Genomic DNA, 19415 nt, shown 5'->3' on the forward strand with positions numbered 1-19415 from the left:
AGGACGGAGAGCCCGCCAACATCAAGAACAAGGTGAGAGGAAGCCCAGAGGGACCGCAGACATACCGGGTGGTGGGAGGCTGTTAATGCCAGTTACCCGGTCCTAAAGATTGTTTACCTGTATTTCTGGCAGGATTCTTCCGCTGGTCACTACTGGGCATTGCAGGGAGGGATACCTGGACACAGATTGCTGAGTGGCATCCCCGTGGAACCAGAGGGCAAGGTGAAAGACATAATACGGATTGTTTTGGGGGCAGACGCAGGAGAGGAGGTCATATTGGACAGGGTTCACTGCACCAGGGGGGCAGAAGGGGCCCTCGCTCAGTCTTGGCTCACCTACACTATTACAGAGACAAAGCTACGATCCTGGACAAGGCCAAGAACCTGCGGAGAATACAGTACGGGGAATCCACGGTTGCCATTTTTCAGGACCTCTCTGCTCTCACCCTGCTGATGAGGAAAACATGTGGGAATCTCACCAGATGGCTACAGTAGAAGGGGGTCAGATACCAATGGGGTCAACCCTTCTATTTGACGTTTGAGTGGAAGGGGAAGAAGCATCATCTTGTGTCCGAGTAGGACATCCAGAGGGTCAAGGAGGACCTGGTGAGTGGCCACGCCAGCTCTTCGGGAGGTGGGAGCGGGGGGGACATGGATCCCGCTCAGGGCCCCAGCGGCCCAGATATATTCAAGGGTAAGGCCAAGGTGAAAGGGACCCGGAAGTTCCAGAAAACCAGACATTCCTCCAACGCCTCGGAGGGTCCTCTTAAGTGACTAAGGTTGATCTTCAAAAGTTTCCATATGTTATCTCTGGCTGTTGTTACCCCCCGTTAGGGCGTTGAAATTGAAGGGGGATGACTGGTCTGAGAGCCCCGAGGAGACGGCCAGTGCCCCAAGTTGCGCAGAGGTTGAGGCTGCACTTGTGGTTAGGGAGCCTCGCCCTGATTCTTATGGTTTGCCCAGGTGTTGATGGGTCTTTAGCCCAGTTGGGAATGTAGCTAAGTTGGAGGCAGATGGGGGGGAAATGGGGGAAATTGAGAGACCCCGAGTAGGGTCCATTGGACACACAAATTGGTAGTGTATAGACACGAAGCTTGGGAAGTGGAACCCGCTAACCGAATGATTCGGGGCAAGGGACGAGCTCCCGGTGGTTCGTTAACTGATCCCAACGAGTGTTGGGGGATGGATACGGACGCCTTGATCAAGGGATTGGGAGGGAGGTTGGGGTGGGATTGGGAGGGGGGGGTGGGGAATGGAGGAGACTCTTAACGGACAGGGTTGGAGTGAGATCAGCTGGATTATGACATGGCTTTATGCTTCACAAGGGGCTTGAGGTGAGGGAACGTGGAGGGGAGGTTCCAGGGGACAGGAGCAAGGATGAGAATGGTTGAAGGAAGGATAGGCACACTGAACATTAGGGCTTAAACTCCTAAAATAAGAGATCTCTAACTAGTAACATGTTTCGTATACAACATTTAATGGTCCTCTTCTTACAGGAAACCCATTATAGACAGAGGAAGGAATCATCGATTAGGGGGAAGGAAATCGGGAGGAATTTCTGGGCTTCTCATAAGCGTACTAAGGAAGGAAGGAGTAGGCATACTTCTCGCTTCACCACACGGATGTGGAAACCAAGAGGGGTTTCAGGGGGCAGTTTCTCTGAGTCAAGGGCACTTGCGAGGGTGAACGGGTTACACTGGCCACTCTGTATGCACCCAACGTAAGACAGATACAGTTTGAAACAGATTTTCAGGGTGTTGGATGAATGGGCAGAGGGGGCCACGATATTGGGTGGGGATTTCAATCTCATAATGGATCCCCAACTGGACTGGTGGCCAGCGAAGGGAGCAGGGACCGGAGGTGCCACGAAAGATATAGCTCTGCAGACTCTTCTAAGGGAACACTATTGGGTGGACGTGTGGTGTAAGTCGTGTCCAAATCCGGGGTGATAGACCAACTTTTCTCCCCCGCACCACACGTATACGAGAATATACCTCTTGTTGATCTCTGGGGAGGGGTGGTGGGTTTACCGAAGGTGGAGACAATTACCTGGTCTGATCATGAGCTTCTGGTGGTGAATTGGTCGCTCCCCATGACCCAGAGGACTTTTCGGTGGCGTTGCAATGACACGCTCCTAAGAGACTGGGTCTTCAGGGACTTTAAGGGAGGAAATGGTAGCCTTCTTCGAGAGAAACAACACCAGGGACACTGAAATGGTGATGGTATCGGGGCCTTATTGCTGAGGGATCCAGAAGCAAACGGGAGGGGCTTATTGAAGGTAGGCTCCGCGATGAACTAAGGGCTCTTCGGGCACGGCTCACCCGCAAAGGGGAAGATTGAGAAGCCCTCCTGGGAGAAATGCGGGAGAAGGAGAGGCAGGCACTACACACGGTCCTCATAGGGGAAGTGATCAAGAAGATTAAGTACACGCGGCAAAGGTACTGCGAACGGGGGGAAAAGGTGGGGACTCTTCTGGCACACAGAGCAAGAGATTGCAGAAATGAAAGGAAGGTGGCGATTCATTAGGGATAAGGGGGGGAATGTGTAGTAAAGGGGAGGAAATAGTGGAATGTTTTGCAGGCTTCTATGGAGAACTATACACCAAACCAGGGGTGTGGGGGTTGGGGGATATCGACAGGACATCCAGGCATACCTGGCTCAATACCCTCTGCCCCGATTGACGGACTCTGAGCTTGTGGGTCTAGAGGAGGAAATATATCGGAGGAAGAGGTAAAGGGTGCCATAAAGAGGTTAAAATCGGGAAAGGCTCTCGGTGCTCATGGGTATACAGCCAACTTCTACAAACAGTGCCAATCCGTTTTGGTGAAACCATTGGCCAAGTTGTTCAGTCAAATTAGGGGTGAAGACACCATCCCACCCACATTCCTACAGGCTTTAATTGCTGTAATACCCTAGCCAGGAAATGACCCGACGGATTGTGGCTCATACAGACCCATCGCCCTCCTTAACTTAGATGCTCAGATCTTCGCAAGGATCTTGGCGACCCGCTTAGAGTAATGCCTTCCCTGTACGATTCACCCAGATCATGTGGGATTTGTGCTGGATAGACAGGGTTCTGATAACATGCGGAAGACCTTTCATGTGCTGTACTCAAGGGTGGTTCAGGAGGAGGGGGCCCTACTCCTAGCTTTGGATGCCGAAAAGGCCTTTCACAGGGTCAGCTGGGCCTTTACGGGAGAGGTCTTTTCGTCTCTGGGAATGGGACCAAGATGGTTAGGAGGGTTGTCAGCCTTTACTCTACACCCTCAGCTAGGGTGGTGGTAAACTGGATCGAATCAGGGCCGTTTCCCCTGGGAAGGGGGACAAGGCAGGGTTGTCCTCTATCCCCCTTAATATATGCGTTTGTGATGGAACCCTGGGCGATTTCCATTCGTAATGATGGGGCAATTAACGGAGCAAGATTGGGAGACTCTCACTGTAAAATTGGCCCGTTTGCCCATGACACATTGCTCTATATTACCAGACCACCCCAAACGGTACCTCAGGTGCTGCAGAGTCTGACACACTATGGAAGCCTTTCTGGTTTCAAAGTTAATCTTGGGAAATCAGTGGCATTCATGACGGGTAACATGCCGGACACAGAGGCGGAATATGTGGGAGGGCTCCCATTCCGAATCCAGAGGGATGGGTTTCGTTATCTGGGCATCCAGGTGACACACAGCCCGACGACCTTTTCTCTAACAATTTTCTCCCCCTCTGGTCTACAGTCAGAAGGGACATTGAGAGGTGGGCGGGTTCGGGTCTCTCATGGATGGCACGCCTCAACTTAGTGAAAATGGTGTTCCTCCCCAAGTTTCTATTCCGGTTTCAGATGCTCCTGGTACAGGTACCCACAACATTCCTAAGGGAAGTAAAACAGACCCTCCTACGATTCCTGTGGGAGGGTAAGAAACACAGAATTTCGTATGAGGTACTGACTAGGCCCAAGGAAGATGGGGGGTTGGGTTCCCGGATCTAGAAACTTACTATAAAGCTTCCCAATTGCGAACACTGGTGGACCACTTCACCCCGGGGACAGAGAAACAATGGGTAGCGATTGATAACCGGGTCCTTGCCCCGGTCACACTGGATGAATGGCTATAGGTTCCCAAGACGCGCATCCTAAGAAGAGTCCTACATCACCCGGTGCTGGGGGTGCTATGGTCGGTATGGAAGGAAGGGGGATACTATAGGTGGCTCACAACATGGCTCTCCCCGTTGAGTTGAATTTGGGCCCCCCCCCCCCAATTAGGGACGAGATCGATGACCAGAGTGCATTCCAGCAATGGTATGAGGCTGGTCTTAGTAGGGCGGGCCAGTTGTTGGTGGGGGGTTCCTACATGACCCTGAGGGATTTAGAGGCAGCCCTGGGACTGAGCCACCTTTCTCCGTTCCGTTACCTCCAGCTTAAGGAGGTGCTCACAGAGCCCTCCTGGAGAGACACCCTGAGAAGGGACCTAACAGATTTTGAAAAACATTTCATTTCAAGAAGGCATTCCAGGGGAGTGATATCTCACCTATATAAACTTCTCTTGCTTTCGGCCCCAAGGGACCCCCCGCCAGCGCGGGCACAGTGGGGAAAAGACTTAGGGGGAAGAGATTGATAAGAGGTGGTCCAAAATGTGCAGATGATCCAACCGCTCAACAGCCTTGCTCCAATTTCGACACCAAGCCCTGAAGGTGTTGCACAGGTGGCACTACCCCCCGCAGAGGATAGCCCAGATGAAAGTGGGATACGATCCGCACTGTTGGAAATGCCGGGTAGAGAAAGGAGACTACATACATATGTGGTATAATTGCTCAATGGTTCGGTCCTACTGGGGAGAAGTGCTGTCTTGGATTAAGGGGGTGGATGGAGTGGAGAGGACACTCTGCCCAAGGCTCCTCCTTTTCGGGATCGACGTGGGTGTAGACCACAAGGAGACACAAGGGAACATGTTACGGGTAATGCTGGTGGCCGCTAGGTGCTGTTTGGTCCAGAAATGGAAAAGTCCACACATGCCAGGGGAAAAAGAATGTGTTACCAAAGTCAGAGCTAGCGATGATATGGAGTTCTTAACGCACCTCATGGATGAGTCCAAATCGGACATTGAAGGATTGTGGCTCCCCTTTTTTGAAAAGTACGGTAGCCTGGCCTGAGGCGACATGACTGTCTGGTGGGAGGAAGGGGGCATGATGGGATACTAGGAATCGAATCAAACTGTGTTAAATGAGATAGGTTAGGTGGCGAGAGAAGGGTCGAGCCCAAGGCTCCAGTGTGCAAATGTTCAAAGTGCTGGTGGTACCGTGTGGCACCATTTGTGAGCCCCGCTGAAGCTGCAGTTATACATGCTTGATCCATGGCTGAGGGGGAGGACAGGGGGGGAGGGGACATTGTTGAGACTAATGAAGAGGTGAAATATGATAATTATGGTGTACTGTTATAACCTAAATGCCAAAAAACTTTGAAAAAGCTCTTTAGACACTGTAATGGCATTTTCAATTTGAGAAGTGAAATGCCTCTCTTCAGCTAGCTTAATGGGCCTAAGGTATAAAGCAGTAATAGCGCAAAAAGGCGATCCGATCGTTAACACGATAGGAAATACGCCATTTCCGTTCGGCTTGCCTACGTTAGAGCTGAAGGGCCTTCAGGTCATCGGTAAACCACGGTTGAGAAGGCCGCTTACGAGCTTGAATCCCCAGCAAAGGGGCAAGAGTATCTGCCGTTGCAATTAAGACCTGGGATAGAATCTCAAAATTCACAGGAAAGACAGGATCATCACTGGTGTTAATGAGGGCGGCAGTCTTAAGAATAACAATGCGAAACACACAGAATTATCCAGCGTGACAATGTCTGTTTAGTTACCGCTTAGCCCAGTTTGTGTCCAGTGTAACCAACAAAGTCGATCGTCAAGCCGGACATCTGCCAATCTGGCAATATAAAAATTCAGAGCCCTTTTTGGGTCAGGTCTGTTAATTGATCTTCCTCATTGGACAGGTGAGGAGGCAGATGGATAAAATGCTGGCAATGTAATCTTTTGTGTGAGATGGAATTTGGACACCACCTTGAAAGGAAGGAGGGACGAACCCTCAGGACTTCCATCTCCTTACAAGAAGCAGTGAAAGGAGGTTTACATGAAAGAGCCTGTAGCTAGCGCACTCTGCAAGCAGATGTGATTAACATTTTAGACACTCTTCCTAGTGGCAATCTGAGTGGGCAAGAAGGAGAGGTTCAAATGGAACTCCCATTAGAAATGTTAATACCAAATTTAAATCCCAAGCCGGGACTATAAAAAGGGACAAGTGGAAGTAGATTTGTCAGTCCCTTGAGGAACTGGCTCACAATGCCCTGCACTTGCGGGATCTCCATGTCACTTGGCCTAGTAAGATCGTTGTCTCTGTCCTACCTCTGTTCGCCCTCCCTTGACTCGTCACGCCTTGAAACACTGGTGTATAGGCGCATTATAAATGCCATATCATGGGTATTTTAAAATAAGAGCATTGATCTGGTGTGCTTTTAAAGGTGGATAACTCTGCCAGGTAGCCCTTGGCAGTAGCTACCTGCAGCGCCTAATGGGCTAAGTGTAACAATAACGTAAGCACTACAAGTGTATCGCAAGTAAAAGGATCAATTTTCTTTAGTCCTACACCTGCTGCAAAACTTGTTGCAACAGCAGCAGTACAGTGCTTTTGTTGCTGGTCTTCGTCAAAGCAACACCTCCATAACGTCTTCCGGAAGGTCCTAATCTTTGTATCTTAACCTCTCAGAAACTAAGCATGAAGGTTCGGCGTTCTTATTTCTGGGTGAAGATTGCTTCCCTCTTGGGAGAGTAGGTCCACTCTGAGGAAGACTAAATGGAGGGCAGATGGACATGTCTAGAAGTTCGAAACACCACATCCTCCTGGCCCAGTCGGGAGCAATCAGGATCATGGACTTCCTGTACTTCCTCAACCTCCTCATGACACGAAGAATGATTGGGGACTGGTGGGAACGCGTACAGGCGTGGACATTCCGAGAAGCAACAGAGCACTTCACAGTGGTATACAACAGTACAGATGCATAACGGAGCGTTTTTCAGAGGTAACTGAACAGAAAAAAAGGGAGGGTAGGATACAGAGGGGCACAGCTGTACAGGGGGGTGGGGGTGGGTTGAGCGGTGCCGAGGGCATCGAGTAAGTCAGGGGGGGGGGGGTGGAGGTTCGGGTGATGGGATTGTCCAAGGTGTTGAGGAGGAGAGTCTCCTTGAGGATGTGTCTCGAGTTATTTTCTGAATTGTAGGAGAGTGGGGGCGAGTCCGATGCACAGGCAGAAGGTTCCTGAGTCTTGGGGCATAGGCAGAGAAGGCTTGTTTTCTGGTCCTTTCATTTTTGCAGCTGCAGATTTCAAGTCTGCATGTGCCCTGGCTTCTGGTGGTGTGCTGTCCACCAGCGATGCCAACTTTCTCCGCGAGGTAGCTGGGTGACTTGAGGGAGACTTCCTTATAGTTGATGCAGCATGCGTCAAACCGCTTACCCCAGTCTGGAGGAAGTGACAGGAAGGTAGACATCTTCAGGCTAGCGGTTGCAGCCTGAACCACCAAGCTCCCAGGTGAAGCATGGGGTGAGTGAGGCTGGGTCTGAAGGGAGGGCTAGTGCTTCCTTGCCAGTTCCCCGTCCACTGCTGGCACAGAGGCATGCTTCTCCCACACCTCCAGACCACCATGAACACATCCCCCAGAGCTCCTCTGAAAATTCCCTGGAGCACAATAGGTTGCATTTCCTGTTGATAATAGACAGCAACCGATCCATTTGATGGGTTCCCCAAAGGGCAAAGAACTCTAGAAGGACTTCCTGAGCCAACTCCCACTTGTGGGAGACTGTGCACTGCCTGCTTTACATTTACTTATTTGTATCGCACACAATGGACCCTTCGGCATGGTGGCGCATACAGACCAACAACGAAAATACAATGATACAACATAAAACATGATAAAAAGTACAACCAAATGAACCAAATGAGAGATTATTAACCTGTAATGTTGGAGTGCAGGTATTGGAGCCCAGCTATGAATAGTACTTTGTATGACTAGCAGTGATAGTATTATTTTACACTTAGTAACCCCTTTTGGGTAATAGTTGCACATGCTGAGAAAGAGTGGTAGCGTACTAGACCCACATCCCACGATGACACTCAATATTCAGTGAGAAGCACCACTCACTCAAGTTGATTCTACGCAGGATTTTCAGATCGCATGATCCAACAATCCCTGGGCCTGTGCGTTGGCGCAGCCAGGCTCATACTATGTTGCGTAGGGCTTCTTTAGTCTCAGTTCCAGATTTTACCGATGTTCGTAATAACAAAATTTCAATTATCCATGATGAAGTCACATGTCCCGATATCCTTGATTATAGGCATTTGGCATTTTTCGCACATTCCGAGTGTGAGCTTGCTTCGGGCTGCATAGATTTCTGTATCTCGTACACTGGGCTTTTGATCATGAATGTAGTTCGATACCCGGATAACAGACGGTGATTCAATGTCTAAAACTCCCAACAGTGGTGCTAGAGCAGTTATCCTGAACATTGATGGATGGTGAAATCATAAACTGCTCAGAGCATCCGCTGTCGTTTTCTCTTATACAGCCAGATGAAAAGCTGATAGAGAGATTCCACTTTGAAGTGCTTAAAACCAGAGCTGCATTGCCTCCCTGCACAGTGGTAGAGACCCTACTCCACTGCTCTTGTTGAGTTAATACATGGCCATGGTTGTCCATCATTATCAGGACATTCATCACCTGTATGGAAGACAAAAAGACCATCCACGCCGATCTGATTGCCCTCGGCTCTAAAAGGTTTCTGTGTACGATTGGGGACCCGAGTTTGCCGCTTGAGAGATCGCTCATGTGAGCTCCTCGTCCCGTGAGGGAAGAATCCGGGACCCGAGTTTGCCGCTTGAGAGATCACTCATGTGAGCTCCTCGTCCCGTGAGGGAAGAATCCGTGACTACTGTCATCTCCAGTCATGGTTGCCAAAAAGGCTAACCTATCATCACATTCTTCTTGCAGGAGCACCACAGGATATCCTGTACAACAGCCACATGGGAGATTACATTCCACAAAGTGAATGTATATTTGGCTAATGCACAAGATGCATTAATGGCCTTCACAACCATACTCCCAGCCGAGAACACCCTTTTCCCAAGCATGTAACTGGATAGAAACAGTTGAACAAAAGAGGAGACAAAGAGGTATGAACTTGGTTCCACCTGAAGCAAGGGCATAATGAAATCCCAAAGTATCTCTAAAAGTTTCCATCAAAATGATTAAGAAACCTGTTTCTAAAGTTTACACTAAATTTTTTTGAGACCAAAGAGAATTTAAATTGAAGAAAAGGAAGGCAATAAACAGATAACAGCTGTCGGTTCTGTAATATTGCTGTAGAAAACTCGAACTACTGTCCTGAATTGCAACCAGAAAGGATCAAATACTTTGGAGTAGAGATTAACAGACAAACAACTTGGAGTGGTGAAGAATTGTGGTCTGCAATTTTTGAAGGACGAGATAACAGATTGACATATGCCCTAACCCTCTTTCTGGAACACTTGAGCAGAAGGCTCTAAAAACAGATCTTAAAAGGTAACGATAACAATACTGTATTAGAAAAGAAAAAGATTATGGTCAAATGAGAACATTTTAAAAGTTTGTAAAACACTAATAAAATAAATTAAAAAAAATAAAAGTAATTTATTTTCATCACCATCAGGCAGGATAGATGGGTAAGCAGCTGCTTTTGACGTGGAAGTAGCCGCTTGCAACACCAAGCTCTCAGGAGTAGGGTGCATGGAGAGAAAATCAGGATCAATGGTAGATAAAGTATATATTCTTACAATCTCCTTGTTGACAGCAGGAATGGTATCAGGCTTCTGCCAGTTTTCAAAGATATTGTTTTTGAGTGCAGAACGGAAAGGCAGTACAGGTTATTGGGGGGGGGGGGGGGGTCCTTTGTCCAGGATATCTTTAATGTCATCCTGCACTATATCATTTGCACGACGGCCCCAACCCAAATACTCAGTGACTTTGTTCATCACTGTCCTGTCTGCAGTACTTGGATGAGCAGTTATCTGGTGAAGCAAATTCCACTTTTGGAGAAGTGTCTAAACCACTGGCCTCTTTAAGGCAAGTAGTCATTTCCTCTAAACAGGATTACTCAGAAAGGAGTTCCTCAGGGACATTAGGTGTGCCAAAATATTCGTACCCTAAGGGTACAACATCTTCATCCTCTTATTCCTCATCAAATATTGATCCAAAGGACTTAAAGTCTCTTCAACAGTGGTGGTTTAAAACTAAGAGTGCAATGCCGATGGTTTCAACGTCACCATTCCCAGAGGGCAGCTGACAGGCTTTTGGATGCTTGAGTCTGAGCCTTCAACGCTTCCCTACCAGCTTTATAAGGCACACTGGGTTTGTTAGATTTTTCAGTTCTTTCGGGGGACAAGGAGGGGCCGCCTTCAAAAAGACATCCATCTTTTGATGGAACGCTTCCCAATCTGCTGCTGAGGCAGACTTGTCTGGGAAACTTACCCATCTTGTTGGGTGAGGAGTCAGATGATTAAGAACAATGGCGTCTTAGATTTTCTTCGAGAAGACAAAAAATAACGCAAGTCGCTCCTTGACTGCCACTTAAAAGTGTTTGGAGCGTTTCTTTGGCCTTTGAGATACCTATCCCCCTAATGAAGGATTTCCTCTTGGAGGGAGTAGAGTATGGGGAATTTTGATGCCTACTGACCGACCTAGGGTGAGTTTAGACTTCCTCTCCTTCAAGGACTTGTTAAGTCATGGTCTGACGGGAGCAACAGTCATCGACTTTGTGCTCCTTACCGGGCCCCTAGAAGCATATCCTGCGCAGATCTGTGATCGAGGCCTTCGAGTCACAGTCCGCACACCTCTAAAACATCATCTTCAGATTACACAATCAAATAAAAATATTACGCAGTAGAAAATAGCTGAGACGAGTCGAACTGTTCCGAAGCATGCTGTGCATGCCGCAAAATGGAACTAAAGCACCAAGTGCAGTGCGTACCAGTTATACCATTGTCAACATCACGTCCGAGTGCATTAATGTAAGCCGCAAAGGGATATCGACCCGATGCCGCACAGCGCCCGATGCTGTCAAAAAATGTTCCTAAACTGCAAGCAGGATATCGGTATATTAAAGATGAGGAATCCATGTGAGGACAACCCATTATAAACAATGCTTTGTCACAAACTAGAAGACTTTATACAGGTACATGATATAGCGTGACCATCAGCTGAGTCATTATGGGAAGCCTTAAAGATTTTTCTGAAGTGTTTATTTCGACAGACCCTGGCGTCCAAAGGTCGCTGGCATTTGTCTGCATCTCTGGCGTTTTCATTCTTCCTCATAAAAGGTAGGGCTGCTCCAGCTGCACCTCTGAGAACGCTGGGATGGTGGTTCCAGCCAGGGTAACTAGCAGTACTCGGTGTTCACCACAGGGGCCGCCTGCAGATGTAGCTCCCTGCACTACTTCCGTCCAGCTCCCTGGCCACACTGCTGACTTTCCTGTGCAGACTTCGGATGGCTTGCCACTGCGTTCTCTCAAGGACACTCTGACGCGACACCCCTTCCTGCTGCTCCTCATGCGCTCTGTTCCCTGTACTCTCTGGGCTGTTGGACTGTGCCCATTTATACTCCCAGCAAAGGTTGATAGGCTGCAGGTGATGGTAGTTAGTTTTAAGTACCCGACTTTGCCTTTCCTCGTTAGTGGGGCATGTGTACTGAAAGAGCAGGTTTGCTCCTGGCTCCCTCTTCGTCTCAGTAATTGAATGGTATTTTGAGGAATTCATATTTTGGGGCCTCATAAGGAAAATAAGTGGTGTGTTCAGACTTACTCTATTTAGGTTATGGTAATAGTATTGGGGTGCTGATGCAAATTCCCTTGGTCTTGGGACCTTAGAGAGGGATGACTGGATTGAAAAAGGTAAGCTCATAGCATATCCGCTGGGATTAGAAGAAATAGAGACAAGGTTCATATTGGGGATTGTGCAAGGATTTGGTCTCCCGCGATGTTTTCCTTTTCCCTTTCTTGAGGGAAAGTGCTGGGGTAGGATGAGACTTAAGCGGCAATATTCCATGAAGGCTGAGGGGATGTTGGGTAGGGGAGTATCGGAAAAAGGGGAATACCGTAGCTCACCCTCGGGCGCTCCCCCCGGAATCCACAAGGACCCCCTGCCCCGATTATTCCCCACGCTTGTTCGCCAACAAGGTTGGGATCCCAGAATGATGGCCCTTCCCTGGCCACCTGAACAACAGACCCACAGGGAATGCTGGTGAGAAGGCACTCAGGTTTCTCACATAGTTTATCTAAAGCCCCAGGTCCAAATGGGATGAGGAACATGGTTTTTCTTTATGCATCTTGTCATATCAGAAACTACTCCACTATCTTGCCAAAGCTCAATAGAACTCATCTATAAGAAGGGAGAGAAAATTGAACCTGCTAACTATAAGCCACTGATATTAATGGATGCTGATCAAAATGTATTTACTGCCATACTATTGTAACATCTAGAAAAGTGGGCTCTTAAATCCGGCATACTACAACAATTCAATTAGGCTTTCGAAAACAACAGGGTGCCACTATGAATGGTTTTAGTATTAGGTTAACGCAGGACCTAGCATGGAACAACTACTATGAACAAGTAAATATCCCATCCATTGACTTAAGTATGGGTTTGGATACAGCTAATCAGAATTTATTATGGCTAAAATCATCTAGATGGGTAATTGCGGAAGGATTGCTGAAGCAGATAGTGGGATTGCATGGTAAAAACCAATATAAAATTAGACTGGATAGCCAAGGATTCATGTTCCAGGAGATTGTAACGGATATAGTGCCAAAGCAAGGATGCCTGCTTGCTCCTGCTCTTTTTAATTTGGATATATCTGTATATATCGGATTAAGAGGAAGAAATTATGTATCCTGTGTCTGCATCCCCTAAAACTAAATTTAAATACTGCTGTATGTGTTCGGGAGCATTCTCCTTTATGGCTAATTTCCCTCACCTAGTGAGTCCCCCAGCAACTTTGCTGGACTTCTGGAGTTAATTTTTTTCACTTGGTAAGAGTGAGAGCTTTTCCCCCACTCTTACCTGTGTTTTGCTATGTGTTTCTACCTGTTTCTTTGTGATTGTGGGCTCTAGAGTACACCACTTCAGTAGCCCCCTTCTTTGTGTGCGTCACCCAGCACCTTCTGTGCAGTGGCACAGGGTTGTCACTCAGACTCCCCGCCCCCCCCCCCCCCCCCGACTCCATTTCTGAGGCGACTACCATCCCCCAGAAAAGGGTAAAGTTACCATTAACTTTACTTAGTCAATCTACCACAGATCCAGTACACCCCATCTTGCATGGGGTACTGGAAAGGGTTCATTTGTATCCCTTTTTATCTGTACCTCCTAGAGCATTGTTTCGCTCTTTTAACATTTAGACTTGGCTGGTGGCAGTGGTATCTACCCTAACTTTTCTACCGCGATTATATTAGATAAACGTGGTACTGTTCCTTGCTAATTAAATTAGCCTCGAACATAACCCCGCTTGACCGCATTGTCCTTCTTTTGGCTCCGGTTGGGTTTATTCGCCATTTTGTGTTTTACTTTGCGCTGCAAACTAGGTTCGCCTTCTTTGTTCACCGTCTTTTGGTGGGCTTCTGCTCAGAAGCCCTCCACCAGGCGCCTGGGTGTCTAGGTGGGCTTAATGTGAGGGAGGGGTGTAGTCACCCCCTGCACAGGGTATCCTAGGAAACCCAAGTCGCACTTTGCCATGATTGGCTGAGGTGGTTGTCCAGGCTGGACAACCCCCCTGCTGGGTGATTGACAGCCAAGATGTGTGAATGGGGGTTTTGCGCATAAAAGGCAGGTCTCTTGAGCTAGAAGTCAGCGAGTCGCCACTGGAACTACAAGGAACCGAAGAGAAACGGAAAGAACGACGGCTGCTGCAACTACCCAGTCCCGGTGAAGCCCTGCTGCAGTCCTGAGCTATCTTCCCTTTAACGACTAAGAGAAGATCCAGTCCGGAGTCTTCTCCCCTTGAGCTTGGTGGGGATAACCAGCTCATCTTCCACAGCCAGAGGATCCTCTTCCTTGGTCGAAATCGCTGCACACTGCTGTAGTGGTCCGGATAGCCATCTGAAGAGCCTCTACTGTTTTTAAGGAGCACACCTTTTATTCCTCGAAGCTGCTGCCGGTCTGATCCCTGTGTGGTGCAGACCGCCTTCAGACGTCCTCCTTCACAACGAAGCTCCAGGAACCGTGGGTCTGCGGGAAACCAACAGGAACAACTGCCAGGGCACCAGCTGCACCATTGGAATAAGGTACTGTGTTCTGCTTGAGGAAACTGGGTGAACCCCTTTTCTTCATCTCCAAGGCTTGCCCTTGTCTTCCCTCCTTCTTATAACTTTTGCTTCCGAACATTGACAATATCGAAGTACTTTTGGCTAAGTTGAATCGTGAACTGTCTGACACTGTGATCTTCGGCAACAGGCCCCCAGTGTCACTTGACCCTGGCTCCGGCCCTTTGACTTTTGAACTCCTGTCTCTGAGTGTTTCTCGATTCTGTCTGCCTAACCAAAATATTGCCTGTGATTTTTGCCTCCAACTCCCTCTGGGTATCTCAGGTGCCAAGTGTGTTTTTGCCCCGATAGCATTTCAATTCACGGATACGCGTTTATTTAGTAGACCGAACTGTCAAAAAGTGATCGCAATCGTATTTGCGATAACGTGTTTTGTTCATAACACCTGTTCATTGAAACACAGGGTACTTACCTTGAGACTTACTGTACAAAGTGAATTGGTTAGTTGTAGTATATTTAACGTGTGGTTTTTGTTTAAGTTTAATAGACGTGTTGTGTTTATAATGAATGGTTTAAAAATAAATGTACTTCTATTTTTCTACCGGAAACCTTGAGTCAGTGTTTGCTTGAGTCACAGTAATTGTGGTCCCTTTGTGTAATCTCTGCTACTGCTCATATACTCTTGAGAAGCCTGGCTGCTCTGCCACTGCTACCCCTCTGACATAGCGGTACAGGCTTGTACCAAAGGTAAAACTTGTATTGCCACCTGTGGTCTTAATTGTGTGTAGTGGTCCCTAAGGGCACTGCACAGGATTCTGCCTAACAGTATGTTATATGCTGATATTATGCTAATTGATCTATACATGCTCTTTATGCGAAAAATAATTTTCTAAGTATCAATTCAGGGAAAACAAAAATTAGTAACTTTTCGTATCAGAAACAACCAGCTAATTACTCCTGGTTCTTAAATCAAGAAAACGTGGATTGCACTTACAAATTAATATATTTGGGATTCGCCATTTTTAACACGCCAGCAAAACTAAAAATAAGGAATTTTCAATTGTTGAAGCAGATCTGTTAGAGCAAGACAAATGAAGATAACGGATATAGAAAATGTTCCATTGTTCTTGTTATTAAGTATTATGAGGGCAGTTATCCCTAAAAGGTTATATGGAATTGAGATTATGCCTGTATGGATACTGGATAAACTCAAATCTTATGAAGCTCTAAAGTGGAGGAATACCTTCAATCTTCCCAACTGTGTGCCTACTGCTTTTATTAAATACGAATTGGCTTTATATTGGATGACCTGTAGAGCAAAATGGAAGTTTAACACATACATTTTTTTTATACAGTTAAGAACACCTATGAAGACATGAATTATACTGCAGAAGTTCTATCCAACATTACCTAGAAGCCTGGTAAAAGATGGTGGAAGATCTGGGCATTATTCTTTCTGGTCTGAGCAATAGGTTCATGGTTATTAAAAAAAAAAGCTGTCTTTGCAGACGATTGGAGAAAAACGATTGAGTTGATGCATAAATACAGATTATTGGAACATTTAGCCTATTAACATAAAAAGGTTGAAATCTTGCCTGTGTACATGCGGCTCTTCCCAGATAAAAAGGGTCGGCAGCATTTTTTTAAGGTTTCTTTTCAATATCCTGCCCACACGAGAGGTGTTGGTAAGGAGAAAGCTCTTATCTGAAGACATGATTTTGTAGGCATTTCGATAGGGTTGAAACTTTAAAACATCTTTCAGTTATGTGTCCTGCACTTGATTTTAAGAGATTGCTGACTTTTAGGAAATGTATTTATAGACCAGATATTTTAGATGGTGCAGCAGCCATAAGCAAGTAAAACTAAGAAAGGTGCATCCAAATAAACTTAAAATGTGTTAAGTGCAACCGCAGCATGAAATATGAGCAACAATATCCCATTATAAAAAGGTAACATATTTACAGAGTAATGTAGGAGTCAGTTATGCAAAACAGGCCACATGTGCCATAAACTAAAACCAAAATAAAAAAAATTAACAGAACCTAAGAGGGGACCGGCTCAATCTAGAACAGGGGCTATACCGTTAAGTTATGCGTGCTGCCTCAGGGTGAGGGCCTTTCATTCCAAGGCGGGTGCTGCATCAAATAATTTAATTTTGAATCGTCACCACCACAACTGTTCAAAATGTAATCCAAGATGGCATCGGTACTAGACTCTGCATCAATGTATCAACACTGGTATATCATGATTGAGGAAGTATGTCATGGCTACAATGAAAAGTTGTTTTATATGTAGTGACTTCCATCGTTTGTCAAGGAGTGCACAGGAAGATACCAGAATCATACTACGAATAGGTCATCACCTATGTGTCATAACTCAAGTCTATGAATTTGCTTTTGTTTTGTCTTTTCGATTAAACTTACAACATATGAAATATTCTTGTACAATCAATTGCCACTCTTCAGAGCAGGAATCTAATATTTGTAGGTAATACTTTGAACATAGGTGAACATTAACTATGCAAGTGTATCCCCAACTATAACACCAGGCCAAGATAACCATGGTCAGGAAACCTAACCTTTCACATCAATGTCAAACAGTAGCAGACCTAGAACATAGAAATTAAGTTTACCTGCAGTATTTCTTCAAAAACGTACACCCCTTGCTCTAGGACTCCATTTGAACAACAGCATCTTGCACACAAAATATCAGATATAAATTTAGATGGGTAGCCCATAGGGCTGTATTAAACCAAGAGGTCCCAGTTTAAATCGGAAAATGTGTAAACCTTGTGGTAAAATACACAACTTGGTTGATCTCTACTTTTCTATAAATTTAAGTTCTGTGCATGCCCCATTCCCCTCAAGGGTACATTCCACACCACAGAGCCATCTCAATCGACCAACAGTGAAGTGGGAGGAGGCATTGGGTAAACCTACACAAATCAAAAAAATGCCCAGTCCCCACCTTCACATAATCTTCCCCTCCTTTCACCCGGCAAGTCATTGCTTCCTGAAAAGACAGGGAGAGATGGTCTGTTAGTGACATACCTGTAGCTGCCACCCCATCGGGCAGTAACCTGTGTGGCACTAGATTGTTCAACACGACATGCTACTGCTATTTCTGCACAGTCCAGGCTCCTCTTGGATCGAAGGAACTTCATGGAGGCTGAAGCAAGGCCTGTTCACTGCCAGAACGTCACACCAGTGAAATAGGTCTGGTTTTGTTCAATAGGGAAACAAAGCATTTGCAAGTGTGCTAATATTCTGTTCATGCAATCCAATGGAAACCACGAATCTCTCCTTTAATGTGGCCAGGAAAAAGTCTAAATGTTAAAGTCTAAGGCCCTTATTCACCTAGCATTTTCCAATGGGGTTTTGCCAGTATAAAACGCTTGTGAATTAGGCCCCAAGTTCTTTAATGTATCACTCGTCATCTTCAGGCTGCGTGTAGAGCACTGGCAAGTTATCATACTCTCGAAAGAAACCTTAGTCAGGTCAGGTATGCTACATGCAATGAGGGCAGGATCTGCAATTGACACAAACATTCTTGAGCTGAAGGCATATATCACACCAAGTGGACCTGGAGGTAAAGCAATACAATCTAATGTGGCTACAAACCGTTTTTTTTTTTAGAAAGCCCAAATAAAACTAGCATCATCAAAGCACACTGGTCCAGTATTGCAAGTGTACCGAACAAAACATTAGCCTAAGGTTGCTTTATAAGAGCTGTAAAGGTGCAGGAAGAACGACAAAACGGTCGTATTGTTGGTTATAGATGTATTTAAAAGAAAAGTAAAACCCCCAACTGTCCCTATTTCTAAGAGGGGTTCTCCCTGCCTCTAATAAACTAAGGATCATCTCTGGAGGTCTGGTCAAAAGTAAATGGTCCACCGTTTTGTCAGTAAACAAATTCCTTAAATTCAAAATCGACTAAAGAAAAAGGATCATCCTCTGGGTCCAGAAGGTGGGGTCTGTCTGTGTGTCTCTCTCTGTGTCTCTCTCTCTCTGTGTGTCTCTCTCTCTGTGTCTCTCTCTCTGTGTCTCTCTCTCTGTGTCTCTCTCTCTGTGTCTCTCTCTCTGTGTCTCTCTCTCTGTGTCTCTCTCTCTGTCTGTGTGTCTGAGATGCTTCCGGCCCACCTCAGTGTTTCCTCGCTGGTCCGCTTCTGCTTGAATCATCTCCGCAAGGGAAATTTCTTTCCGGCGAAAACATTTTCTGCTCTGCATGTTTGCAGTCCCAAAGGAGAACCAGGAGCTGCTTCCTCTTCCTCCGTTGAGCGGTCCCTTGATACTGGACCATCCTTGTGGTGGCATGCTCCCTTCCTGGTGTTCCAGTCTGCCTTCTCTCTGGCGCTTCCTTCTCTGGACTCCAGGTTCCTCCAAGGAGGGCGTGACATTACTGCAAGTCCTTCCTTAGTTTTTCTACACTAATCAAGTCCATATTGACTAGACTGTTCACTTCGATTCTATGGATTATGCTGGTTACTCCTTAGTACTCCGTACCTCTTCCTCGTCTCAGTTCTTGGGGGACTGATCCTAAACATCCACGTCTTGGTATTAGGAAGGGGAACTATTTGGGTAGTTGCAACTCTTTCTTGTCCCAGTACTAAATGGGCCAATATCCCAGGAATTCATAGAGCCCTTCTCGTTATTGTGGCGGAGGAACTAGTCCTTGCTCTTCCCAATACTTACTATAGCGGAATTGTAATAGAAACACATGGGAACAGTGGGAACAGTGGGAATGGTACTGGTTTGTGGGTTGTGGGGATACAATGTTCTCGCCAGTTCTTCACTAATCCTATAGTGGGGTTCCATCCCCATGAGGTCCACCCGCTGAGTACCACCCTCAAGGGGGACTATCAGCTAGCAGCCTCACCCCCCTGGCCTAATCGGAAGGGGCTCCCATAGGGGAGAAGTGATAACATGCGTGGATTTGTCACAGAGCATACCGTTTACATGATGGCTTGGTAGCATCGTAAAGGTTACATGGAGGTTCCCACACCATTGTGGCTTTCCTTAACCGCACAAACTAGCCAGACAATAATTCAGAGCAAATGTGGGAAAATACATTAAATTACTATGCAGCACGGAAACAAG

General features: G+C 46.6%; 1 protein-coding gene across 5 annotated transcripts in view; it reads right to left on the bottom strand.

Moving 5' to 3' along the window:
* The window catches only part of NDRG3 (NDRG family member 3), a 1445730-nt gene that overhangs the window by 873154 nt on the left and 553161 nt on the right, over positions 1-19415 (bottom strand). The window lies entirely within an intron of this gene.

This window comes from Ambystoma mexicanum, chromosome 3p (genome assembly GCF_040938575.1).
Source record: "Ambystoma mexicanum isolate Mex_15411 chromosome 3p, UKY_AmexF1_1, whole genome shotgun sequence".
Lineage (NCBI taxonomy): Eukaryota > Metazoa > Chordata > Amphibia > Caudata > Ambystomatidae > Ambystoma > Ambystoma mexicanum.